The sequence below is a fragment of the Lissotriton helveticus genome, chromosome 3_2, assembly GCF_964261635.1.
Source record: "Lissotriton helveticus chromosome 3_2, aLisHel1.1, whole genome shotgun sequence".
NCBI classification, from domain to species: domain Eukaryota; kingdom Metazoa; phylum Chordata; class Amphibia; order Caudata; family Salamandridae; genus Lissotriton; species Lissotriton helveticus.
The window spans coordinates 122,898,254-122,925,872 of NC_136062.1; the positions used below are offsets into that span (position 1 = coordinate 122,898,254).

Sequence of the window (27,619 nt, forward strand, 5' to 3'; positions counted from 1 at the left end):
GCATTGAGCTTAAAAGCGCGTGCACAGCCGCCCGCATTCCTCCGACACCTTTGAAGTGAAGCTTAGCTTCACTTCAAAGGCCCGGCTTCTTCACACCCACATGCCGCTCTGCCCCGCTCCGCCCCCTCCCCTGAGTCATCCTGCCTGCCCTCGACGTTCCCCCCGCCCCCTCCCGCCACGCAATGCCGAGAGCTTGTTTGTTTTTCTTTTCTTTTTTTGACAAAGGAGGAACAACATCAGCGGAAGACTTTAGCAATGCCAAAACTTCAGGTAAAGCCATTGACCGGTGAAGCCTATTGGTTTTCCAATGCCTGTTGACTTGGTGACTGTTCTATCGAGTGGAGGGGTTTCCTCGCAGCTGAAAGGGCAATTGGAGCTATACATCGCCTTCTAAGTTCAGTAGCGTATAATAATATAGTCCGAACGGTACCCGAACCCAAACATCCGCCTGTGTTTACCAGTAACACGTCAGAGCACCTCAAAGCGCTCTGGCACGGGATTTCACCTCAAAGCGCTCTGGCACGGGATTTCACCTCAAAGCGCTCTGGCGCGGGATTTCACCTCAAAGCGCTCTGGCGCGGGATTTCACCTCAAAGCGCTCTGGCGCGGGATTTCACCTCAAAGCGCTCTGGCGCAGGATTTCGCCTTAAAGCGCTCTGGCACGGGATTTCACCTCAAAATCTTGACTCAAGCAGCAGTTGAAGGCCAGTAGTATATTCCCGAATGAGTAGAGCATACACGAGTCTGTCCCAGAAGTCGATTCCACACAGGTAGCTGGAAGCAGTCCCAGTCCTCTTTCGATGTCGCAACGTTTGTGCTTTGTGGAATTTCGGGCCCTCGAGACACTGCGCGCGACCGGCCATGTAATAAAGGCTTGCTAGGAATTCCCTTCCCCTAGGGGTTGGAATTTATTGCGCCTCGCCCCCACTGCCTGGGCGCGTCAACACAACACATGTCACACAAGTTACTCACGCGTCAGACCAAGGGCACTCCTGAGCACCTATAGCTATGTAAGGGCGGGAGCTCGCTCTGACCAAATGTGCTATGCAGTGATGGAGTTCACAACCATTTCATCACTTTTCTTAATTATTGGTGAGGTCGAGTAAACACAAAGGTTTTTTTTGTTTGAGATATTACATCCTTGTTCGTGAAAAAATACAAAATGAGCTCAGTTCCGCGTATGTATTTACTGTTTTAGCTTTATTCCCTGATCTCTCGTTTTCCTTATACTGTTACACCTGTATCGCTTTGTAATCACGTCTGCACTTCAGAGCGGGCGTGTGGGAATTAAGCAGAGTTAGTTTGTAGAATCAAATCTCGAATTTTTCCTGGTATCTCGTTATTTTGGCCCATATCGCAGAAATATCGAGTAATAATTTGCAGTTACTCCCTTCGTATGTAAATATTTTCGTTCATTATTTTGGAGAAATCCTTTTCTAGTTTAAGACTAATATTTTTTTTCTTTTAGTGGTATTTTTTCCTTTTATTCGCCGTTTTACTTGTTTTTTCTTTTTTAAGGCTTTCATCCATTTTGGGGTACCGTTTTTGCCTCTACTTTTGAGAGTGTGTGTTGCAGGTGCCCAGGACAACCTCATTGCTGCATTGTAGCAGATACCTAGCATTGGTGTATGACTAATTAACTCTACCCCTCTTTCCTGAATAGCAACCCCTTGAAGACGAAGTTTTACCACTGCTAGACTTGTATTAAGGGGACAGCAGCGCCTCCTAGCTGTGGGCGATAGTCGCCTTCTATAAAACAGAGGACAGACTCGACACTGCCTGCAGGAGCCCATGGATGTCTGGTCGGCCATTGCAACGTCTTCCTTTTATTAATGGTTCACCCTCAACCCCTCACCCTCACTCACCCTCACTCACCCTCACCCTCACTTACCCTCAACCCTTCACCCTCAAACCCTCACTCACCCTCACCCTCACTCACCCTCAACCCCTCAGCATCACACTCACTCACCCTCACCCACCCTCAACCCCTCACCTACCCTCACCCACTCACCCTCACCCTCACTCACCCTCAACACCTCACTCGCCCTCACCCTCACTCACCCTCAACACCTCAACCTCAACCCCTCACCCTCACTCACCCTCACCCACCCTCACTCACCCTCACTCTCAACCCCTCACCCTCACTCACCCTCACTCACCCTCAACCCCTCACCCTCACCCACCCTCAACCCCTCACCCTAACTCACACTCACCCTCACTCACCCTCACCCTCACTCACCCTCACTCACCCTCACTCACCCTCACTCACCCTCACTCACCCTCACTCACCCTCCCTCACTCACCCTCACTCACCCTCACTCTCACTCACCCTCAACCCCTCACTCACCCTCACTCACTCACCCTCACTCACCCTCACCCACCCTCACCCACCCTCACTCTCACTCTCACTCTCACTCACCCTCACCCTCACTCACCCTCAACCCCTCACCCTCACACAGTGCAATAGGTCTCGGAGCATTTGAGTTAGAGCTTTTACATTTGTTTATGGCTTTTTTTCTTTGTAATTCTTTAGCATTGCCTACAGGAAACAAAAATGCTAAAGATTTACAAAAAAAACCCATAAACAATTCTAAAAGCACTAACTCTAATGCTGCGAGACCTATTGCATTTCCAATGCTTGTTTAGCAGTGTCGCCGTGAAATGATGAAGGATGTACTTTAAAAAATGCGGGATAATTTAGCAGAATTGGACCAGCAGCCTCTTCTCTTTGTTAGATGTGTTACTCGTTTTATTTTGAACTAATCATTCATCGAGCTTGGATGTTTTCGGTGGAGTCAATACTTGCCTGACATTCTTTTCTTTACAAAGTGAATTTTACATTTGAGAAAAGGATTTGTGAAATTCACCAATGCTCCCGGCAGCTGCTGATGATGTGTGTTTTTGCTGCACTTTTTAGGAAATAGGGTGTGCGCCAGAGGTTCTTGTTATAAACTCAGGGTCAGGGGTCACGCCTGACAAAAACCTGGAGTCTGCTCACAGTTAGCGATTTATTGCTTGGACAACTTCTTCAAGAGCAGCACACAACATGTTTATTTTAAAGGTACTGATAGCATACCTAACATCACTAGCAGGGGGCTCTGCCCTCGGGAATTTATTGCCCCAATTCGCTGTGCTGTAGAGACGCATTCTGGTAATAAATATCAACTCTTTGCTTGCCCCATTACAGATTGTTCAAATCGACAAGAAAAGGCGCGTTCCTGACACACAGGAAGCAGATTTGGCCTAGTGGCTGGAGCTATCGACTTAGAAAACATGTTCGAATCATGGCTTCTGTTAAGCATCCTGTGATTCTGGGCAAATCACTTAAAGTGCAATGTGCGCTTCTCCTGTAAAGCGCTTGAGTGCTCTTGGGGCCATATTTGCGCCATCTAAAACTGCTAAAAATATATATACAGTAATGTATACACCTTTGATGCCTAATGTGTCCCCATCTCCCTGCGGTGCATATTCTAGGCTCTTTTTAGCAAGCAGTGGGGCCCCTTAGTTGGTTGCTGCCACCAGCCCCACCATCCTCCTTTCGTTGTAGCTCTCTCAACACCAGGCCTCTGTATGTCCCTGAGGTATCCACATCAGAGCTTTAAGAGGGATGAAGAAGATTGGGGTGGAAGGGCTCTCTAAAGGAGGCTTGACATATTTAATTGTTTGATATAAACATGTAAACTAAACTTCATGTTGGTGCCTCTGAGCTTTATCTTTTATTTTTTTATTTAGGATGTTTTCTATGAAGGTAACAGAGCGCTTTAGAGCTATAGAACCCAACAACTGACTTGCACCTAAAATCTGTGGTGGCTCCTCCGCTAAAGCTTAGTTGCTTTGCCCCACTGCTTTTAAGCAGTATAAATAAAGGAAAAATAAAATGATAACTCTTAAGTCATAACCATTTTATTTTTCCTTGTTACTGAGGCTTTGCAGGCAGGGCGGGGCTGCTCTGCTGACAGAGCATGGGGAGGAGTGGTTTGCGCTCCTTAAGTGTGCATGAATGTTTAGCTGGCTGTCTAGGGCCGGCCAAAGAGCCATGTGCGCTTTGCATGTTCTCCACGCAGACTGCATTACAACCTGGCTGGAGAACATGCCCAGGACCCCAGTCACCGTCTAAGTGTCAAACCACGGTGCTCAGACCAATCAAAACACTGCATTGCAGCATTGTGATTGACTCAGGGGAGCCTGGGTGCTTCCTGGGTGCTCTGTTTCCAGAGGTGACGGTGGCAAGATGCGTCATGAAGGTATTTTTTTTTCTTTACCCCCTTCTCCCTCCTTCCCGCCCTCCCAACCCTGACATGTGCCAGCTTCCACTACCTAAAACCAGCCAAAACTATTAGCTTCATCAGTACTAGTTAGCTATTTAAGATAAATTAGTTAAAGCAATGATTTTGTTGTAAGTAATATTGAAAATGTTTAAATTCTGAAATTGTGAGACACTGACTTAAACATGACTCAGGCCTGAGGAGGAGTTGGGGTAGTGGTCTTTAGTGTCGTAGTCACTCCTGTTGTCTTCACTCAATTTCAGTCATGTATGCCAATTTTCTCACCACATCTTGTCCATCTATATATCTTACACCTCATCTCTTTCCTCTTCAGCTTCCTCTTTTCAGTCTCTCCTGAATACACTTCCTCATGTCACCTCACCTCACCACCCCGTTTAACGCACAACTCACCTGTAAGCAGGACATTTTCTATTACTTTTGTCTTGTCAATATTGTGGCAACTGTGTACCTCATTAGCACACATTTACGCAGAATAAAAATTGCAACTGGAATAGGTGACCATTGCTCTAGACTGTCTGCAGAGGCAAGGATTGAAGGACCATGTATTCTGAGCATCTTTCAGCCCTATAGACCGGCACTGTCAGAAACTTGCACTGCCTTCAGCCTCAAATCCAGAACTCTAAATTGTGGCCTACTATAAGCACCTTGAGGAATTAAATTAAAAGTATACGCTATACAAGAGTAATTTGCAGGGCCACTGGAATTATGAGGCAGGGTTGACTAAATTATGCGTCAAGAAAAGGCAAATTATGCAGCATAATGCTGCACATTTTTTTAATAGTATAAATTAATTGTTTTGTCATTTTTCACATTGTAATGCTGTCATGGGTAAAGATTTTACCTCATTAGTGTCAGTTTAACAACTAAATCTTGAAATAAGAAAATGAAAGATGACCAGTCGTTCACCTTTGCAAAGGTCCTTCCATCCTGTATGAACACATGTTGCTGCGTTTTTAGTAAATTTTGGTCCGTTTGAGCTAGAAACAATTCTTTTTTGTTAAAATCTGCAGATTATGCTTTATGTGGTAAATGCAGAACTTCCTTAATTATGTCAATAAACCGCACCCACAGAGACACATATGTCCAGTGGCCTTTGTAGTAGGCTGCAAGAAATAAAAACTTGGAAGTAGCTTACACTCGGGGAATGATAGATTAAGTAAAACGCGAAATATAAATCTGAACTAAATTGCCGATATGGTTTACTTTAACGTTTTTTAAATTCATTGTTAAAAAAATCGACCTGTGTTTCTCAGGCGCGGTGCGTCCATTGGGGCGTAGGGGCGTAGCCCCACTAAGCCCCATGGACCCACCGCGTCGTCACTAAAAGCCAAATACAAATATTTTAAAAAATCACGCTATCTGCGGCCGGGAAACCGGAAGACACCCGACTTTCCCGGAGTGCGCAGGGGGGGGGGGATGGGCCTGCTGCAGCTGCGCAAGTGTATTTTTGGGCACAAACATGCCCGCGCATGCGCAGATCGTTTTCCGCTGAATTCCCCCTTAGAGAGAGAGGACCAGGGGGCGGGCCGCAGCCCCCAGGGTTGCACAGGGCGAGGAGTCATGGTGCCCCCCCAGCCAATCCTGGCGCTGCATACAGCGCCAGGATTGGCTGGTCAATACATAGCCCGGGTACATAACCCCCTGTCTGGGGGCAGAGCTCTCTCTCCCTCCCTCGTACTGCGGCCTCTGTTTGTATGGGGTTTGATTGAAGACTTGACCTCTGACCTGACCGGATCCAGGAATACGACAAGTCCCGAAGGAACCGCTCGGCCAGGGAGACCCGGCGTTCACACTCGGGTATGATCAGAGTGCTAGGATACGGCCCCGCCGAACCCCATCACCACCACATAAATAATGAATGTGCACTATGGTGCTCCTGCCTCTTGTGTGGGCCTATTTCATGGAACAGTGGTCGGGAAAAGTAAGGACTCAAGTTTGGAGCACAAAAGTTAGCACTGTTCTGCCTCGACAATAAAGCGACCTCTTAGCAATCACAAAGCGTGCCCGTGCTCGACCCTCTTGACATGGTCTAAACAGCGGTTTCTGACATTTTGTACAGGTCTGATGCTTTTTCAGTAGCTTAGGCCTACGTATATGACAGTGACTTGTTGGTGGGGTGTTACTCAACAAAACCTCTGGTTCTAAGAGCCGCAGCAAAGGAAATTGAACAGGGAGAGTGGGTGCATGGATGGATGCATGCATGATGGGTGGATGGATGCATGAATGATGGATGCAGGTTGGATGGGTGGGTGGATGGATGCATGAATGATGTATGGATGGATGCATGGATGCATGGATGCATGCATGATGGGTGGATGGATCGGTGGATGCATGAATGAATGATGTATGGATGCAGGATAGGTGGGTGGATGCATGAATGATGTATGGATGCATGCATGATGGGTGGATGCATGATGGATGGGTGGATGCATGAATGAATGATGTATGGATGCAGGATGGGTGGGTGGATGGATGGGTGGATGCATGAATGAATGATGTATGGATGCAGGATGGGTGGGTGGATGGGTGGATGCAGGAATGATGTATGGATGGATGCATGCATGATGGGTGGATGGATGGGTGGATGCATGAATGAATGATGTATGGATGGGTGGGTGGATGGATGGGTGGGTGGATGCATGAATGATGTATGGATGGTTGCATGCATGATGGGTGGATGCAGGATGGATGGATGGGTGGATGCATGCATGAATGATGTATAGATGCAGGATGGGTGGATGAATGAATGATGTATGGATGCAGGGTGGGTGGATGGATGGGTGGATGCATGAATAAATGATGTATGGATGCTGGGTGGGTGGATGGATGGGTGGATGCATGAATGATGTATGGATGGATGGGTGGATGCATGATGGGTGGATGCATGATGGGTGGATGCATGAATGAATGATGGATGGGTGGATGCAGGATGGATGGGTGGATGCATGAATGAATTATGTATGGATGCAGGATGGATGGGTGGGTGGATGCATGAATGAATGATGTATGGATGCAGGATGGGTGGGTGGGTGGATGCATGAATGATGTATGGATGTATGCATGCATGATGGGTGGATGCATGATGGATGGATGGGTGGATGCATGAATGAATGATGTATGGATGCAGGATGGGTGGGTGGGTGGATGCATGAATGATGTATGTTTGGATGCAAGGTGGTTCGGGCTCGCTCGCTGCGCTCGCTGCGGTGCAATATGCAAATTAGTTTACGCCTCACCACTTTCAAATGTCACCAGCCGCCCCTGGTGTTTCTACCGGTAAAGTTAAGGGCAATGATATAGGGCTCGATGGGGACCCGTTTCAAAGTCAGTTTTTATTTAGTACCGGGTTTGAAACCCGGAAGAACCTGGCTCATTTATAGCCCTGATCGAGCTACAGATATTTGTGGACGCCGTCCTATTTTACAGGGAGCCCATCTTTTTGCTTTCAGACCTTGAGCTTTGTGTAGTAAAGGCGTCTAATATCAAGTTAATTTAGGAGACCTGACCTCACCGCAGAGACGACTTGTTAATTCACTTTATTTGAGTCCCTGAAAATGAAGTGTTTTGTCACCTCTGAAAGTGAATTTACATAAACCAACGCAATGCGTCGTGCAGTTATTAGTCCGAGTGTAAGCTAGATACAAAAAAAGTTGCTAGCCCTGAATTTCAAGGGAAGCTCGGAACTTCTGAAAACGGCCCGAAAGAGTGGCATGTAAATGTAGCCTTATGTTCACCATAGAAACGCACCCACAAATATTGTTTGAAGGGTAGTCGGGCCTTTGTGATAAAGTATTTCGTGTTTGTTCTTAACCGTCATGTTTGTTGCCTTATTAGTCGCTGCGACAGCGGTACTGACTCATGATATTTCAGATACCATGGCCCAGTGCACTGCCTGCCAAGTGGCTGTATTATTTAGTATGGTGAATTCCGACTTTCGAGACCATCTGGTCACGTGTTCCAATATTGCACGACCAGCTAAGCCTTCATCCTTCTGAGGTCGGCTTTGGGGATCCATTGAAAAAGTACCAATATATAAGCATTAAGTTTCTACATGGGCTACAACCGGGGGTGCATGTGTATTCTTAAAAACCCCGCGCGTGGATTCATCATCTCCCTGGCAATTTCCACCAATACTATTGGGTACAAAATGAATCTGCAGTTTATAAAGGCCATGACCCGGTCATTGGTTCACCTCGTGGAGCAGCGCAAGACTCGGTTACTGTCGAGGGGGAGCCCTGTCCTGCAAGCGTCCTGCCCTTAGACAGGGGCGCCCTGTGTGATCGTTACAGTCTGTGAAGTAACGCCCCTTCCATAGGACTTACAGGTTGTTGGATACTTTTTGCTTCACACATTTTGATTATAGAGCCACCTGCAGGAAATAGAAGGAACTGCATCTTCCGGTTTTTGGGAAGAAACGTGTGATGCTAGCCTAGAACTGGAGCATCGGGAAACCCTCCGCTTGTTTGCCGAACAGTATTTGCCCATTTTGTGCAACTTACCAATAGCGCAAATTATACAATGCGTAGGGTATTTACCTACATGGCAGCGTTGCTGGTTGTTGTTTTTTTTATAGGTAATTGGCTGTCACTTGTTTGCTTTACTAAACCACTGTCTCCGTTGTGTGTGGCTTTTTTTCCCGTAATCCTTGCATGCAATCTACTCGGCATTTTCTGTCGTTTACATTCAGTGCACTTTTCAACACTTGTCCTCTCGATAAACCATAGTTCAGAGTGTTTGCGTGAGAAGAGTCAGCCAGCGGGTTCCCATCTCTCCGAAGTGTTGATTGACAGCTCATCTGAATGGCAGGTGACGTAGTTTGTTATCCGCTTCCTCCCAAAACTGGGGGTGCTCTAAAAGGGGTGTGGCAAATTTATTAAAGGGGTGTGGCCTATCTGAGCAGGGGCGTAGTCTAAATCAAGATAACTAGCATTGTGTGCTTAAGAAAGTAATGAAGTCGCATCCAGCAAAGGATAATAAAATAGGCAAAAAAGTATATTAAGTATAAGCCATAAAATATTTGTACCGATAATACTGGGCATATAACTAGGAATAGATTCCTTATGAAACAAGCAGTACTGGTTTAAGCATTGAGTCGTACAACAGTGACCCGGGGGGGCGTGCCAGGAATCTGACTGAAGGACCTGGCACACTGCTGCAAACACACTTGTAAGACCCACCAAACAAAGTAGGCAAGAAGCAGCACTACAAAGGGGCATGGCAGCAGGGCCGGCCTAAGGCATGTGCAAGCTGTGCACCTGCACAGGGCCGCCAAACCCCAGGGGCCGCCACGCCAATATATATCCTTAGATACATATTTGCGTGGCGTGGCGGCCCCTGGCAGGAATTTGGCGGCCTCGGGCCCCCCCTACCTACACTCCCTGCTCAGGGCCTCCGTGAGCCTAGAGCCGGCCCTGATGGCAGGAGAGGTGCTAACGGTGACCTAAGAAATAGAGAGGGCGACAATGAGCAACTTACGAGGGCTGCCAACCAGATGTGAACTGAATTATAAACTGGAAAGGGAGGGCAGCTATTGGGCTAAAGCCAAGAAGAAGTCTTGAATATGGATCTCCCCCAGTGGTGTAACAAAGGCCCCCTGCAGCCCCCACGATGCTGGGCTCCCCAAGCTCCTGAGTGTGGTCAGAGCACGTAAGTCAATAGCAAATATAATGGGACCCCCCTCAAGGTACAATCAGGCCAGGGAAATGAGGGGAATGAAGTAACACAAATCAAGAAACATGTTTCCCTCAGTGGCCACACAACTTTATCATGAGTATATCTCTAATTAGAAATGAAATGTTGGTAACCGAGATACAACAATCTATTTCGTTTTATTCAAAAAGGTATAAAGTTTATTCAATTTTTTCTAAATTTTCATTACTTTTTTTATATAGGAATATTTTTCCATATTTTTTTCACAAGTGGGAAGTTACCATTTTTTCAGAAAGAAGTTATTTTTAGAATTATGAACAGTTTTATAATTTCAAACAAAGAAATAAGAAAAGAGAAACATATATATAAATCTATACAATACATGACTATGTACAAAAAATAATTAATTATACATTACACCCAAATTAATATACCCCTGGTAAAAAAACAATCACAACATGCTTTCACATTCACACCCTAACTACACACATCACCACACCATCTGAGGCAGAGAAACTGAATCAACAATTGCAGAGGTGCTCTGCCAATATACAGGTCTCAGAGATTAATATGAGACCCCGCACTTGGTCGACGCGCGTTTCGGCGGCTCAGGGCCACCTTCTTCAGGACCTCTTTCAGATGAACAACCAAATATCCAGGGGACCTACAATATATATATAAGAAAAACTGTCACCAACCACACAAAAAATGGCGTTACATTATTACATTGTTGAAAACAGCACAAAATACCCCAACATGACCGGATAGTATGTGAGTATTTAAGAAAAATAAAAAAGGGAGAGAAAAAGCACATCGATGCACAACCTAGTCAAGAAAAGGTATGATATTGTCGTAACAACACTACTTAATGGTACCACTATTTGATTTCGTTAATTAATTCATAGGCAAGTTTGACCAATGAGTACATTTCATATAGTGAGTCTACTTTTAAGATACTTACGTTATTAGAATATATCTAAGGACTCAGGAAAAAGTTCTGTGATTATGTCCTGTGCTTATTTGGAATTATCCTGAGCTGTGCGTCTTTCAATGTAATTATCTGGAGATGGAGAGACCAGATACTCACACTATAATCTATGTATTGTTTATTAGTACATAGATGAAACGCGTATATTAAAAATTCTCTTACCCCTAGGAGAGATGCTGAACCGTATAACTAAGTCTCTTCACCGAGTTCAATTAACATTTCATCTTCAGCTGGAAATAAATATCCTGTGTTTATTTGGAATTTTCCTGAGCTGTACGTCTTTTGATATAATTATCTACAAATGGAGAGACCAAAGACTCACACTATAATCTATGTTCTGCTTATTAGTGCATAGATAAAACATATGTGTTGAGGATTCTCTTACCCCTTGGAAAGATGCCGAAGCGTACAACTGAGTCCCTTCACCATATTGGATTAATATTTCATCTTCAGCTGAAAATACACATATAAAAATGAAAATAACTGTGAAGATGGAAATGTATATCATATATGACTGTGTCTAGTTTAACACCACCCACCTGTTGGAGCAGGTTGATATTGCCGAAATACTGATATTGTCTGTATCTAACTTCTTTGCCAGTCGTTTATGGTGGGATACTTGCAAGTATGTCCAAACGTCCTGTCATGAAAAAGACCAGGGTCTTAATTTTGTAATATAATGGATAAGTCACGTACGGGAGTAAAAAACGTTGCCCCTAACTCGAAAATAGTCTAATGCAAATAACGGTGTAATGAAAAAACTAAGTTCAACTAGCTTACTTTGCATGTAATGCAGTATTGGCCCTTGATACATGTGGACATTTGAAACCAAATTTGTAGAAAATACGAAGTTGCCGATGACACAAACGGTAACTCGGAACATATAAATGTATAGTTCCTATCTCTGTGCTCTACAATATGAGCATGCTAGTTTGTTTCATTGGGGAAGGCTGTTAATCTTCGGGGTTTTCTAATGTGCGGAAATACCAAGTACCACTGTGTCTCAGGACGAACAGAAACTGCAGTGGTGTTTTATTCCGCGAACCCGTTTCCCGAGCACATACAACAAACGTAGACAATATGATTGAAGTGTTGAACGACAATATTGCACGGGCGAGTGAATTCTCTTGATGTTAAAATGGTCTACCCCACCCTCTCAGTCAGCCCATAACGAGTGGTGCTAGTCACCCAAGACTTACTTGATTTCAAAAATAATTGCGAGCCGGCATGTCCTTCCGTTTGTAAACCCGATGAGAGCTACCGCGCACGATGAATCATCCTTCATTTAAACCCTCAAACTGAGCGGGAGATCTCGCGATAACACGCTGTTTCCATAGGGAGGATCATGCGGGTGTCCCAAAACTAAAAATAAACATCGGACTATAGTATCGCCATGAGTAATGGGGATTCTGATATAGCGGGTCAGTATCCAACATAAACCGTATGTTAAACAGAGACACGTAAGTAGCAACAGGGCGACCTCTAAAGAGAACGCGTGTGATCATAATCTCTCCCCCTGTGCAAACTCCGGTTACCTTAGGATGTGAAGGGGGCTCTGCAGTCCGCGCTGATCTTCGGTGAAGCCGCTTTCGCCGTTGGGACGCTCCTCAGGCTCAGCTCCTTTCCTCTACGACGAGCGCGAGGGAACCCCGGTTGCTAGGGAAAGTCTCGCGCATCTCCAGACGCAACGTAGCTCTGCCTGACGAACCTCTGCGTCGATGGGGGAAACCATGTTTGCGTGACCAAAGCTCGGAAATGATCCCAGGCCGGTGGTGGTGGTGTATACTGGCAAGGTGTTTTCAAGGCTCCTTCTCAGAGCGGCGAACCCAGCCTCGGGCACACAGCACAGCTCGAGGAGCGGAGGTGGAGTCAATGCTCACAGAGCGCTCAGGAGCAAATCAGGCACTCCAAAGTTCCTCAGCGGTGCGTTAATCCGCACACACAGAGCGCAAGGGACTCGATCCTGGGGCAGATCACGCTTGAGGCAGAGCAGGCCTCACGACCTTACGCCCCTGCTGTGTGCTGATGAGCACACAGAGACAGATTTCACAGGGGGGCAGCTTCACGAAGGCACAGCGTAGAGACCCACGCAGCAGCTGGAAGGGTGGGTGCTGGAGAACTTTTGTATCCCTGAGTTCCCAGCTCTTCTTAGGCCCTTGGAGACAGGCATGTTTCAGAGGGGCAAAGCACACAGCACAGCTCCTCTTCAAGTTAGGGGGACACAGAACACAGCATACAGTCCCTTCCTCAGCAATCACAGTAACTGTAGGTCAGCACGGATTCCTTCTTGATCACAACGTTTCCTAATATATTTTTACGGGAGCTCCAGTCCTACTTTTATACCCCGAAAGTCTTTGTTCTTCTTGTGTGAGGGGTCCTGGGCCCAATCTAAACCAATTCTGGGTGCACTCTGCCAGTGCACCTCTTCTTCCTTTGTGAGTGCGGGCCAGGGCCATCAGACGCACCGCAGGAGGTGGACTTAGCATTGTGGCAGGCAGGCACAGCCCTATTGAGACCCAGGTGCTACTCCTATCACCACACTACATGCAGATGGGTCTATTCAGCCTTGTGCTGACTCAGCCAGCCTCCTGGAGCCACCCCCAGTCTCACAAACCAGACAGTCAATACACAACCAGGCAGAGGCACACAGAAAGGTGGAACAGGAAAATAGCCATTTTCTAAAAGTGCTATTTCCAAACTTAGAATTTAAAAACCATCTTCACTAAAGGATGTGTTCTTAAATTCTGAGTTCAGGGATACCAGATTCCTATGTCTATCTTGCCGTTATGGGAAGGTATGCAGGAAAACATGTCACACAGCATTCCCCATGTTATCCTATGGGCAAGATAGCCTTTCAATAGTGAAAAACGAAATTGGCAGTATTTCACTATCAAGACATGTTACCCACACTAGTAACACCAACAAAAACCGGGACGTCTGCTCACCCTACCTTTGACCTCTGAGGCTCAAAAATAGAGCCCCCTACAGCCCCCCTTCGAGGCCCCCCCAAAAAACTGGGGGGGGCTCAGCCCCCACAGACCCCCCCACTTAAAGTCCTGCCTACGTGTTTATTTTAATTTTATTTTATGCGTTTTTATATAGCGCAGACTTTACCCGAAGGTGTCAGACTCTTCACAAAAGGAACAGTAGTTAAACATGAGGAAAAATTACAAGTCAGCATGTTACAAAAGCAAACATTGTTACATAAGGCAATAGTGAAAATTGTGCATGTATCAAGAGCAAACAAAATACAAAAGGTAGCAAACGATACGTTACAAGAGGAAAAAAGTGACGTGTGTATGTTACAAAAGCGTACAAAGTACAAATAGAGGTATAAAACTGCACTAAATGGCAGATACTTAAAACACAAAAACAAACAAACAAAATACAAGAGGTAGCAAATGATACATTACAAGAGGGAAAGTGACGTGTGCATGTTACAAAGGAGTACACTATACAAGCAGAAGTATAATACTGTAATACATGACAGACTCTGAAACCACAAGAACACATTGGGAAGGCACTTCTATTGTCCTGTAGAACAGAATTTCCTATAATGGAAGGACTTGCTTCAGATAATAGAGATGGCGTGAATTAAAATTGGAAGTGTCTTTGAAGGAGGAGAGCTTTGAGGTCAGTTTTGAAGGCCTGGGAAGAGGTGGTGGTCCGGAGCTGAGGCGGAAGTGAGTTCCAGATTCTCACCGCGTTGCCTGAAAAGGATTGGGCCCTCGACCTTTCCTTCTTGAAACTGTGAGGTTCAAGCAATATATTTTCTGCATTACGTGATGGTCTAGAGCCTCCAGAGAGTTTCAGTTTATTCGCCAGGTAGCGAGGAGAGGAGGAGTGCAAGACTTTGTGGGTGATACAGGCAGTCTTGTAGATAGATCTTGCCTCGATGGGATGCCAACGGAGGGTGGATAACATGGGTGTGATATGGTCGCTTCTTTTGGCCCCATATATGAAACGAGCTGCTGAATGGAGAACAGATTTAAGGGGGGACAGGTGGGATTTGGGGAGGCCAGTAAGAAGAGAGTTGCAGTAGTCCAGTCTGGAGAGAACAAGTGATTGGACCAGGGTTTTAAGGTCATGCTCCGCGAAGAAGCGACGAATACCCAAAAGAAGGCGCAGTTGCTACCGAGCAGACTTTGCAATGGAATTTATGCGGAAGAGTAGATTGAGTTTTGTGTCGAGTATGACACCAAGGGATTTTGCACTGTCGACAGTGATGGGTTTATTGTTAAGTAGATTCATCCGATCCATTCATGATTGAACCAGGCGAGGAGCAAGTGAGGAGAAGAGGAGGAGGAATTCAGTTTTAGAGGGATTCAGAATCAGTTGATGAGCGGAGGCCGGACAATGTCACGTAACGTGAGAGCACACCTGAATAACATGCCCTGATTGGAGGGCCGCTTTACCCATTACTGTGTATTCTGTCGGGGGGAATTTTCAACTCTTTAACGGCTGCAGATAGAGTAATAACAGCTCAGAACCTCTTAACCACAATGCTAGCATTATCTAAAAGCCTTTGGCAAGCCTGGTAAAATGAACTACTTATTGCTGTGAACAAGTTGGTCAACCTCTGGCCTTCCGTAGCAAGTGCCTTGCATGTTCAGTATTAATACTTTAGCCATTATCTTTTCTGTTTACCTGTCATTTTTGCCTTCTGCATATGGCTAATAATAAGTCCTCTGCTTGTACAACCTAGAATGCCCTTACAATCGTCTCCTAATCTTTGGGTCTTGCTTGACAGTGCCGACCTTATGTGATGCACAGAAAAAATAGTTTTAAGAAACACTGCTGAGTGTGGTGCTTTGATGTTGAACGGCCTTCAGTAGGGATTTTGATTTGGTAGAAGTTCTGGCCTTCCATTGAAAGAGTGCTTGTATTGCACGGGTTGCCTTGTGAGAAACCTTATGCTCATCACGACAGACAGAGCTGGTTATGGTAACAGTCCATTTATCAAGGCTACATTCCTGATCTATTTATTATGAAATGTACAGCAAAGGTTGTATGTTTGATTTATTGTAAAAACCATATTTTAAAGCCACTAGACTTTTAAAGATGGATAGTCACTACACCATGTTAATATTTGTAAGTAGGTATTTTGTTACAAGGATTCTCCTAGATTTCTGGAGTTGTCATTGAATTTGTTGATTGCTATTATAGTGCTCCTTATTTCTATCAGTCTCTATTTTATTTAATTTTCGAGCCTTGCTACTGAGTGATGTTTATGAAATGCATGTTGAGAAAGGCAGGGGCACACATACGCAGCCCTGCAGAACTCCCCAGACCCACATGGGCTCTGTGTGAGGGCCGTAATATGTTGCAAACATCAAGGGTGATTGAGAAAATAGCTCAATTAAAGCCATGTACATAATTTTAAAGATGCCCATGGTACTCTGTTAATAAATAGAAAGTCTTTGTGGGTATACCTCTAGGCATTTCAAATTTTTTTTTCAACGGAATCCCTGCTTTATCCAGAAAGATGCCTTGTATAAGAGCTCCCATTAATTGTTGAATCCACCCTGGTGGTACTAGCCTACCTGGTTGTGGATAGGCCCCAGTGATGAAGAATGCCACTATTTAGTGGGTGAGGGGTCTTCTCCAAAATCTTTGGATTTCCCAGTAGGACCTCTAAGCAGTTTCCCTCTTTTCTAATTTGTTCTCCTGGTTGCCCTTTTGTGTATGGATATTGCATATAATACCATTGCAAGATTGCCACCTTTGGCTATGTTTAATTGTTTAATTTTATTTATTGATTTTTGTATTTCTGGCATGTGCCAAGTTTATCTGGCGGCATGTTTTAATTTTTTCTACTTTAATTCTTTTGATTTAATTTCCATATTCATGTTGAGTTTGTGTGTTTATTTTATTGTGTAAGCATAAGTGAATGATTGCAAAAGTGAGTGAGTGGATGAATGAATGCTTAAATGCGAGGATGAGTGCGTGGCTGATGAAGGGTAATACCCAGAAACTGGTCCCAGGACGCTTGTTTCCGGTCCAGGGAGGACCTGGCTTGGCAGTTCGGTCTGGACTGTTCTCATGAGGCACAGGGTCAAGACTGATTTGCATATGGCTGGGTCTAAACTGGGGTGGCATGGTGAGCAAAAGAACAATGTATTTAACACAGATCTCTTGACTGGGGGTGAATGTATGATTTATTTAGCATTCCATCCATCATTTGTTTGCATAGCACTGTAATGGCTGCCAGCAACATTTTCTCATGTTGCTGGAAACAAAGCCAGAACCCTGGCTCCCACAGGAGAGAGAGGACCCAAGGGAAATAAAGCTCCCTGGGCCAATTAGAATGCTCCATTTTGAAATTGACACCCCTGCAAGAGTCTCTAGAGCCTTTCACGGACCCAGCCGCCCAGATATCTATATATTTTTTTAACTTTAATTACTCAAAAACTGCAAGTTTCGTAGAGATTTGTCAAACTGTGCCAAAGTATTTAGCAACACAAAAACGCTTTTCCTATGTAGCAGCTGACCTATAACTGACCTTGCCTGTGTACTAAACATAATTGTAAAGGCTGTTTCCAACCCATCTAGCCCCCCTCCTCCCCCCCCAACCCCCCCCCCCCCCAATTAGGCTTCACTCGATTTCGGATGTACCCTCTTTGAGTATGGGAGAGATCTTTAACATTGAATATTAGTGGTGGCGGGGTGACAGCCTTTTACTTTTCTGTATGTATTTTTCTTTTTGTAAATTGAAGGCTTTTATTTGGAACAGTTAATGTAGATGCATAGGTCATGTAATGTAAAAACAAAATAGAGGTATTAGATTAAGCATCCACCAATGCAGTCGAGGCATAATATCTTACGTGCATCATATCATAAACATGTTTGGGTATCCTTTTGTGATTAGCTTTACTCATTTTCACTTGGTTCCATGCCCGTTCTCCGCTGTTTTTTTGTGTATGTATTAACATAGGTTTTATTATGTACAATTAAAAAAAATTCCTAAACGCCTTTGCTGTATTGTTTTTTCTTAAATATGTATTTGCATTCACAGCCCACAGAATAAGTCTTACACATTTACCCACTGGGTTAGTCAGACCTGCTAAACATAGTAAGGTATTCTGTTTGAACAATGTGATTGGGGCCGGAACAATGTGACTGGGGCCTTACATCATGTTTTGTTATTGTTTCTGTCTTTTATTGTTGTATCAACAGGCCACCCTTCCTTCCTCTCTAATGTGACTGCAATGCATGAACAGTTGTTTCTGTATTTGTTTATTGTTTTGCTAATTGAAACTTGTTAGAGCGTGACTCCTAACATAGAGGAAGTATAGCGCTTGACCAAGATATCCAATATAAAAATAAATGAAGTAATTCAGCTTACCAGTATCATAAATAAAGCAAAAGCATCAAGGATATGGTATCAACTAACGGGCCTTTGCAAAGGCGTTCTGAATGTCTAGAGCATTATACCTCACTTAAGAACTGCCACTCAAGCTTCAGTATTGTCGAGAGTCGATTATAATGGCTTTCAGGCTACACTAGTGGTCTTTAATCTGAATTTTTAATGCCACCCAGTTCTCCCCCGTGTAAAAAAAAATAAAATAAAGTCATCAAAGCTACCCGGAATGACCAGCATACTTTTTCAAGCCTATCCAGTAAAATTGCCAACTCTAAATGAATATTAGAAGACAACGTACATGCCCTTACCAGGTGGGTATAACCATACGTATGCCTTTACAATGCATTGTAATGCTACACATGGCTTTATCACGCAATTGCAGTGGTATTGACTGATATGTATATATATTCTCTCTACTACCCATCTACATTTACCCCTTACTGCCTCTTATCCTGACCCATCCCTAAATCTTAAACTTTAAAACCTTTACTGCCCCATGCCCTAACCATAAACAATGTCTATGCTGTACCCATCCCTGAACTCTATATACCCTTTATTAACCTTCACCCTTAACCATCCTTGAAGCCTGCAAAACCAGTACTACCCTTACCTGAATCCTAAAAACCTTTGCTATACCTGACTCATCCATCCCTGAACCCTAACAAAGCCTTACTATCCACTTACCCATCCTTGAACCAGCCTTTTTTAACCAATGCCTTCCCTGAATCTAAAAACCCACTTTAGTATCTCTACCACCCTGACTGACCCATTACCCATCTAATTTATGTATTTATTTATTTTCAAAGTTTTATATAGCGCTGCCTAGACCCAGAGGTATCAGAGCGCTTTACATGATCATGATAGAATGAGGCCACAAGTGGTAAAAAAGCATAATAACAAAGTAAAAAACAACCATATTACAAAATCAAGGAGGAATGAAGCAAGAGATGAAGCAGTATAATACTGGTAAGATAGGTAAATTTGATTACAGTAAGAAAGCCACTATTTTACAGGGACAGATATGGTATAGTGAGATTGGGATCCCCAGTAGTAGTTAAATGGCATAATACTTGTCATGAAAATACTTAGCTGCATAGAAAAGTACCCCATAATTGCCCGCATGGCAAACCGCATATGGGCTAAAGGCAATATACCACACTAAACGTTTTTATTAATTCGAACACTGCAGTTATGTTCAATTATTTATTATAAAATGCAACCAAATAGATGATTGTAAACATGCTATGGGGCAGTCTGGTTTGAATAAGGTGTCAAAGTATCTTTTATTAGAAAAGGGGTGGGGGGGGACTGTGAGGGCTTCCTCTATTTGACACCTATTCTCATCAAGACACGAAAAACAATACTGTTGGTCATTACCGAGTGGCCGACTGCTACACTTAGGTTTTTTTAAAACTAAAAACACAGCACTGTTTTCATCATGATGTTCATCTAGACCAATGATTGGACCTGCCCAAAATCAAATGGAGTTTCATTTAAGTTTCAGCCATGGTGAACCACGGATGTGAAGTGAAGCTTTGTACTCTTGAGACACAGCAAGCCAGAGAAACTGTCTTAACATATTCAGGTGCAATTTCTCTTCCACTTTACAAAGACTCACGTTGACATTGGCGTCCTTCTTTTATATGATTAAAAAAACTTAAAATGCTTTTAAGAAAACAGTCCATGTTTTTAAAGATGCTGTTTGTTGATGTATTCAATCCATTAGGATCTACAGAAGGGGTATTAACAACAACTTTGAAGCGAAATGACCAGGTTAAATTTGTGCATGGAACATTTTCAGTGTTAAAGCCTTATTCCTTTGTGCATGCAGGATTTTCTCGTAGCTTTTCATCTCTATGGAGCTGGAAACATTTTTTATTTACTAAAATTGACAGAAATGCCAAATGCAGTAAAAATGGGTTAATGTTCATTTTGCAATGGCTGAAAAATGGTAACATTGTAAAGCCTCTGTTTGTAAGTGGCAATAAAATCTTATACAACAAAGCAAAGTCAGTCACTGATATCACTCTTGATCCAGCACTGATCCAGCCTCTTACCGTTTACTGATTTGCCAACGGATCTTTTCTTTGTCAACTGAGCAGTGATGGGAGTTAGCGTTTAGTCAAACACATCTGATTAAAAGTGTAACCCATTTGGCTACACAGTAAGGACCAGGAATCACAAGATAATGTCAAGAAGTTTAATTAAGAGTCATCAGGTAGGTTAATGTACATGAATCTTAATACCGTGCTGTAAAGGTACAGAATGACAACTGTATAGCTAAGCCTCCTAAAGAAGTTCAGGGGCATCAGTATAAGACAAACAAGTTCAATCACTGGAATACAAAGAAATAACAATAGAATTTGATGCTTAGAGAAGAGTCTCCAATCCTCTCTTTTAAACCTGAGTAATAACTAAAGCCATCCAATTTAATGTCTAAAACTATCCAAGTGATTTCGTATAAAGAAGTCTCAAGAGTTGGGGAAATACATTGCTGGGACGGTGATAGCATTTCAGAATCTCATTCAAGATTTTTTTAGGGATAGGGAAATAAGTGTTCGCCTGAACCACACTGAGAAAAGAATCAAAGGGGTAAGCATAGAGGTCTGCACCTCTTCAAGTCGAAAGGAAAAGTGTCCTACATCAACCTGTGAGAAAACCATTTAATACCACACAAATCTTCTGGGTAACACCCCTTGTTCACACCATCAGGGTCTTCATTGATCTTTCCATTCTCATATTGCGAGCTGCAACATTAGCAAATTCTCCCAGACTAGTCCTGCGGACGACATCGTCCTTGGGCACCTGCAACACTTCGATCATTACCGAATAGAAACAGTCAATTAACTCTCTGGCTCTCTATGTTCTTTTTAAAGGTCTTCTCAGGCTTTCGATCACTAGTAGTGTTACAGCTATTCTCAAACTAACAAACCATGTGAACGTACCTACAATGAAAAAAATACTCCAGCAAAATAGAAAAGCAGTATTTTATGCAAAAAGTATTCAAGGCCTAGTTAGATCAATTTAAAAGTATAATTCAATAGTTTATTTTAATGTGTTATTTGTGCACGCAGAACTACAAGTAAGTGACACGCCAGTGCATAAATTCTGCATTAGGTTCACTTTGCAATGTAAGAAAATGTAAAGTAAATTATAACTTTAAATGCATATAAGTGTAACTGAGAACTACATGATAGATGCAAATAAGAAAACATTAGTGCACACTTTAACATGAATCTTTCTTATTTCTAAAGTAAATATATTTTAATAGTGAGAATGATTTTATCCCATCTTTAAAGGCTACATTTAATTTTAATAAGGTTAAGGCATATGGTATACATTCATTTCTAGTCCTACAGTGAAAGCACTAGATTTAAGTGCAACACTTTAATAGCGTTCGAACACACAAAGTAGCTAGTGCTAAGTGCATGTACATATTGGGTATTTGTGACGTGTAATGGTGGAGCCAAAATTACACAACTCCACTTTAATTTCTTGAAAGTTTCATAGTTATAATATCTTGCAGAGGACAGTGGTGTTCACACTCATTTGACCATTAATAGAACCTGATCTATGTTTTTACGACAGGATGTCTCCGTTAATAAGAGATGTTGTGCTACCACCTAGTCTTTTTTAAGTGCGAGTTTGTAAACCTTGCTCCGCACTTCATGTGCACATAAGATGCTTCCTTTGTCCAGGATGTTGTTCATAGCCTTTAGCTTGCAGCCAAGTTTTGCATTTATGATTGCACTTGTACACAGTTGAGTGTAGCGGGCATCGCTTCTCGTAGATTAGACATAGTAGAAATCCAAAATTTATTGTAGGGAATAAATATGAATCAAGAACTTTGTCACCCGTGTCTATGCTTCACCTTAAACTTTAGATGGATGTTTGGACCTGTAGCCAATAATTTAAGTAGTTTCCATGGTTAATCTAGAAGAGATGTTAGAATAATTTGTGACAAGCCCTGTCGCAGGGCATTCATGGGTAGTCCCTGAAATTCTTTGAAACATTTTTAGTCAACCATTTGCTAGGTAGTTCCTCATTCGGACAACTCCTCAAAGCGAAGAACGCTGGTCTGATGAAATCATACAGGTGAAACTCCATTTTGGGGAATAGTCTTAATGACAAAATACCCTTTCCTTGAAAATGTTATCCTTTTCTTGGGAAATCTATAGTGGAACTGGCTTGGGGTCTCATGTCAGAGAATTTTAAGGAAGAAGATAAAGAAAAATGGGGCAATAGTAAGGGGGAAAAAACTGCCACAGTTAGTTTTCCATGTCTTCTCCATCCTAGAATTAAAGAAGCAAATGACCATAAAATAGAGAAAAAGAAGACTAGGGGAGAAGAGATAAACCAGAAAAAAGGGGGGTGGAACGTTAGGAGAAAAATCATTTATGGGAAAGGAGAAGAGTGGAAAAAGAGTTTTAGGGGGGGCAAGTCTTCAGAAAATTCGAAGAAAGGGGAAAAAGGAGAAATGAAGATGATGGCCAAGTAGATTATTATGCCTTAAGAAGAGGGTTAAGCGGAATTCAGGCAGGTGGAATTAAAAGGAAAATTCATTAAAAAAAAAAAAAGTCGGGCGAAAAGACAAGGGAGAGAGAATCGTTCTCACCAAGAACAGAATTCACCAGTTTTGTTTTGCGAAACTGGTTAGAACCATTCTAGGTGAGAAATTAGTCACACTACTTCGTTATTTAGATTTTAGCAAAGTAGAAAACGTAAAGAATCTTGTTCTGCTGTGATGCTTAACTTGGTGATCTTGCCTTTACATTGATATGTATGTGGGTATACATGCATGTGTGCGCATGCTCACTTTTAAAAGAATTGTGTGAAGAATATATATGAAGAAGCACAGGGTTTAATATACTATTGATTACCATTAAGTGCACTTGGTGGATCTGGGTGCATGGTCTGTGCCATGCTGTTTTTTAATGTGTCCTAGTTATATACAAAGGTGTTCAACCGTAACCAGAACAGGGTGTTAAGTCAGTGGAGTGAAATAAATCACAATTACTAGGTCTTGAGAGAATTGCATTAATTGGCGTTTTCTCAGTTCAGTTCTCTGTACTGTTTTGATAACACATTTGCAATGTAGTAATGAATGTGTGAATATGTTTATTATTACACCTATTTCAAACGAGATTTACTGGAATTACATATCTATATGTTGTGCTAGGGAAAAAAAACATGGCCGAATAAAACGGGGTGTTTGTAGCAACTAATAAACACAGATTCGGAAATGTATTACTACAGTCATAGGTCAAATCCCATTCCCTTACCATAGTGAAGCTCTCTTTGCTGGATTTTTAGGTTTGGAGTTAGCCAATGTCTTTTTGATTTTTCTCAAGTGATGGATATAATCTATGGCATTTAGCCAGCTTTCTTTCCCTATTGGTGTGTTGTCATTTCCATTTTTCTTCACCCACTACAGTATACAGCATGGTGCAGTGGGTCAGCTCGCTTCAGTCATTAGCAAACTTCACTGTGTGTAATGGCATTTTGCTCTTTCACAAGAAGCACATCTGCAATCAAAGTACTACCCGTAAGTAACAAGGACTACCGTGGCACTGTGTGTCTATAGCGAGGGCCTGGTAGCTCATCTAAAATTAAAGATTTTACAAAACTCATGACAAAGCATTGATAGGATGACGGCCAACTTTAGCCATGTTGGTTTTGCCAATACTTTTTTGGATTACGCGCTTGAATCTTCACTGCTCACAGTGTGGACATATGTATTGAGATTGTGCTCTGGGTCTGCTTAATGACAGTTTTATAATGGATGTTTTTAAACAAACCACATGTCATGAACCACATATGCATATTGTAGGGTATTTATTATCATTGTTGAGGGAAGAAAGCGCAACACAACACACTTGATGCTTCACCTTTCATGAACCAAGGCCCCTTCCACTCTCAACAATAGTAATTATAAATTAAGTCAAAAAAGGATTATGCTTCTAATGCATGGGTTTAGGGGATGTGTGAGGCACATTTTTGTTTAGCAGACAACTTTGTCACCGTTTGATACTTCCTCCCCCAAAAAACTGTACTTGCTCATACATTTCATAATGAAATGCTTCCGATTGTCCTAGGAAAATCACACACGTGTAATGTTCCATTCAAATGTGTTTGTGTGCGTACATATATAATTTGTCAACATTTCCTTACAGAAAAAGATAAGCTGACAATACACTACTTAAGAGAAACAAAAATGCAGATTTTTCTCTCTATTGACTTTGGATGCTGTCTTTCTAATTCAGTGCTTAGTCGTTTCCATACGCTTTGAGAGAACTAAAATAAAGCGCTATTGGTGGATTGTTAATATTCACAGGGAGTACACCCTGTATATCACAGGAGCTCACCCAAGATTCCCACTTCTGTTCTGTATAGTGTTCCTTCACTGTAAGTATCCAAAAAGGTTTCTTGTGCACACTTACACGAGTCTCTGTTGAAGCAGCGTTATGATCCTAAAAAAATATATTGAAATTTGTTGATTACGTTGTTATGCTACCATAACTCCCCCGAGTGTGCTGCTCATGACCCCAGACATACCCCAGATGACATCACAAATGACCTAATCAGTGACCTCACTGAATCTGCTCAATTACGCTGCACCCCAGAGCCCACTCGACACATAAACTGTTCATGCCCATTGAGCTTTGCACCCAAGACCTGTCCTTTCAACGGGGGCTGCACGGTGCCTCTGCCCACAAATCCCTCTTGGGACAGCCAATGGCCATGCTCAGCATGCTGTGGCTGTGGATTGGAGAAAATGCCCTTTAAAAGAATAAATGTAGAAGAGAGGCTGCTACATTTACTCTAAATAGCACAACATACCCTGGTACAAATTAACTGCAGATGGAAGGCTGCAACACCGCCTTAAACATACACATGCTTCCACAGTGGGTGTTGCTTTGTGTCTTAATTTCTTATTAAACAGGTGTACTCTCCTAATAAAGTAACAAGGCTTTGAATCATGTGCACAGAATCTTCTACATGCCATGGTATAGTACGACCATAACGATACATACAACCACATTCACAATACCACAAAAGGAAACCAAAATAGTTGTGGTAAAGAGAGAGTAGCATTGGTTGAGAAAAGTCCTGCTGGAGGAGATGAGAACAACAATATACCCTTAAATGCCTGTAGACTTGAACATACAGTTTTCATAATCAATAGATCAGGCCTACTGCCCTTCTAGCTTTTCATTATAAACAAACAGGCATATAAATAGGATTGTCACCATAAACTCAGACCTCCTGTGTTAGTCTCTAGCCTCCCCCCCCCCCAAAAAGTCAATCATCCGGTATATCATAATCAAATTAGAGATACGTACGAAATACAGTTGTCAAAACAATTTAAACTCCCTACTGATAATGACTACTAAGGATTACCAAAGTGTAAGTCCCCTATCCCCAGGTCTTGTTCAGGTGGGTCATCAAATCCAAAGCTCTTGCCTACTATGGTAATCTGTGAAATTCCATGTAACACCTGCCTGTGGACTTAAGCACAGTGTAATAACAATCCACCCATAACATCCCTACTATCTTTAATACATGCTGCATGCAGTGAGTCCTATCCAGGACTGGTGAAACTATAATCTCATCACCTCCATCCTGATGGAAATCCACTGGCTCCCGCTGCTGGCCTTTTGTCAAACAGGTATTTCGTTACATGTAATCGTCGGTATTTTGTTACATTACTCCCTGTGGAAGCATACAGAGGTATTTGGTTACATTAAATGTCATACATTACCTTTGTAGGGAAGGGTTTTGGTGTTTGTGCCACCTCTGTCAGACCTCAGGGGGAGAAGATTTGCACTGAAATCATTTTTAATAGAATCTCTACTTAGCTGTTGCAATAATCAGAATACATACGTATGTATAATTATTTATCCATATATACATAGAGGGCCTTTGGGTCAGCTTGCTTCTGCCGATGATCAGTGTTATTTATACTCTGTTTCCGACATATTACTCCATGGGCTAATGGTTCATTCCACCATCAGTTTTCATTTTTCCCCTTTCATTTCTTTGCGTCTCCTCTATTTATTTTAATGTTTCTTAACATGATTCTAGAGTTCTCCAGGCAGTGCTGATGGGTCGCTTGCTTGAGCTCATTTCATCTGCACTGCGCCACATTCTACGTGGCCACTTCTGAACCAGAAAACTATTATGGAGTGCTGTTATTCATAGTGTATCGTTTTGCTATTCAAAGATGGCCACCACGTAAGTTCTAAAGGTGGTGGCCATTTTGGAACTTTAAACAGCAGTCTGATTACAATATCTCTGCAAGACGTATTACCTCTGCAAGACGGATTCACGCTGCAATGTTTAGCAGCATGTTTTCTCTTTTCTACTTATATTTTTTTAATTTATCTAGCTTGCGGGGAAGGTGAATGTAAGAATGCATCAGTGGATGGATACAGAGATGCATGGGTTCACACAATAGCATCAGTAAATGTATGATGACTTATTGAGTGCCTAAAACCGTCAATGACACAAAAGGCACTTTCATAAGCCAGACCTATTGGCATTGCCAATGCTTGTTTCTTTCCTTCCTCTCATTCCACCCTTTCTTTCTACCTTCAGTTCTCTAATTGCCAATGCGCCAATACCCCTCTTTTCATTTCTCTTGTTACTTCCTTATTACTTAATCTCCATTCTCACAATCTTTCTTTCCTTTTTTTTTTGTCCTCTCCTTTCTTTAAAAGTACTTAACTTCCTATAATAATCCCTCCGTTAGTTTTCATTTTATCATTGCCCATAAGCATGGGAATGGATGCACATATGTATTCTTGCTGAGTGTGCTCTTGTCTACTTATACCTATTGCTAATGGGCCTAGTTAAGTGTTCAAGGTATATGTTAAAAATTGGTTTCTGATTTATTGGCCATTTTCATCTAGGGCACACAAGGTTTCAGGACTAGCCATGCTGGTAATCCCTGCACTGTGCTTACCACTAAATCAGACAAGTTTCTGGACACCAACCAATGGACTTTAGGGCAGTTCGCTAGATTATGGAATATTTTCCGCCCCAGCTTTTATAATGAGAACAATGTCAACCCATGTATTGCATGACTAAGGGACCACATACCCCAGATAGATACAATTAATAAACGAGTAAGGGGCAGAAATGGTCCTAGGGGACCCCACAGATAAACCTGACACTTCGCCTCTATTTGCCCTTAGTTAATCTGTACATTAGACTGTAGCTTGGGGTATTTTTCACTTTTCAAAAGTAGCTCTCACTCTTTAAAGATGTTGGACACCCCTGATTCGAATGTTGCCTTTTCCATGTTTGTTGGTAGCGTTCTGTCCGGTCTCA

At 42.7% G+C, this 27,619-nt stretch overlaps 1 protein-coding gene across 19 annotated transcripts in view; it reads left to right on the plus strand.

The window, feature by feature from the left end:
• The window catches only part of TCF12 (transcription factor 12), a 797,238-nt gene that overhangs the window by 585,948 nt on the left and 183,671 nt on the right, over positions 1 to 27,619 (plus strand). The window lies entirely within an intron of this gene.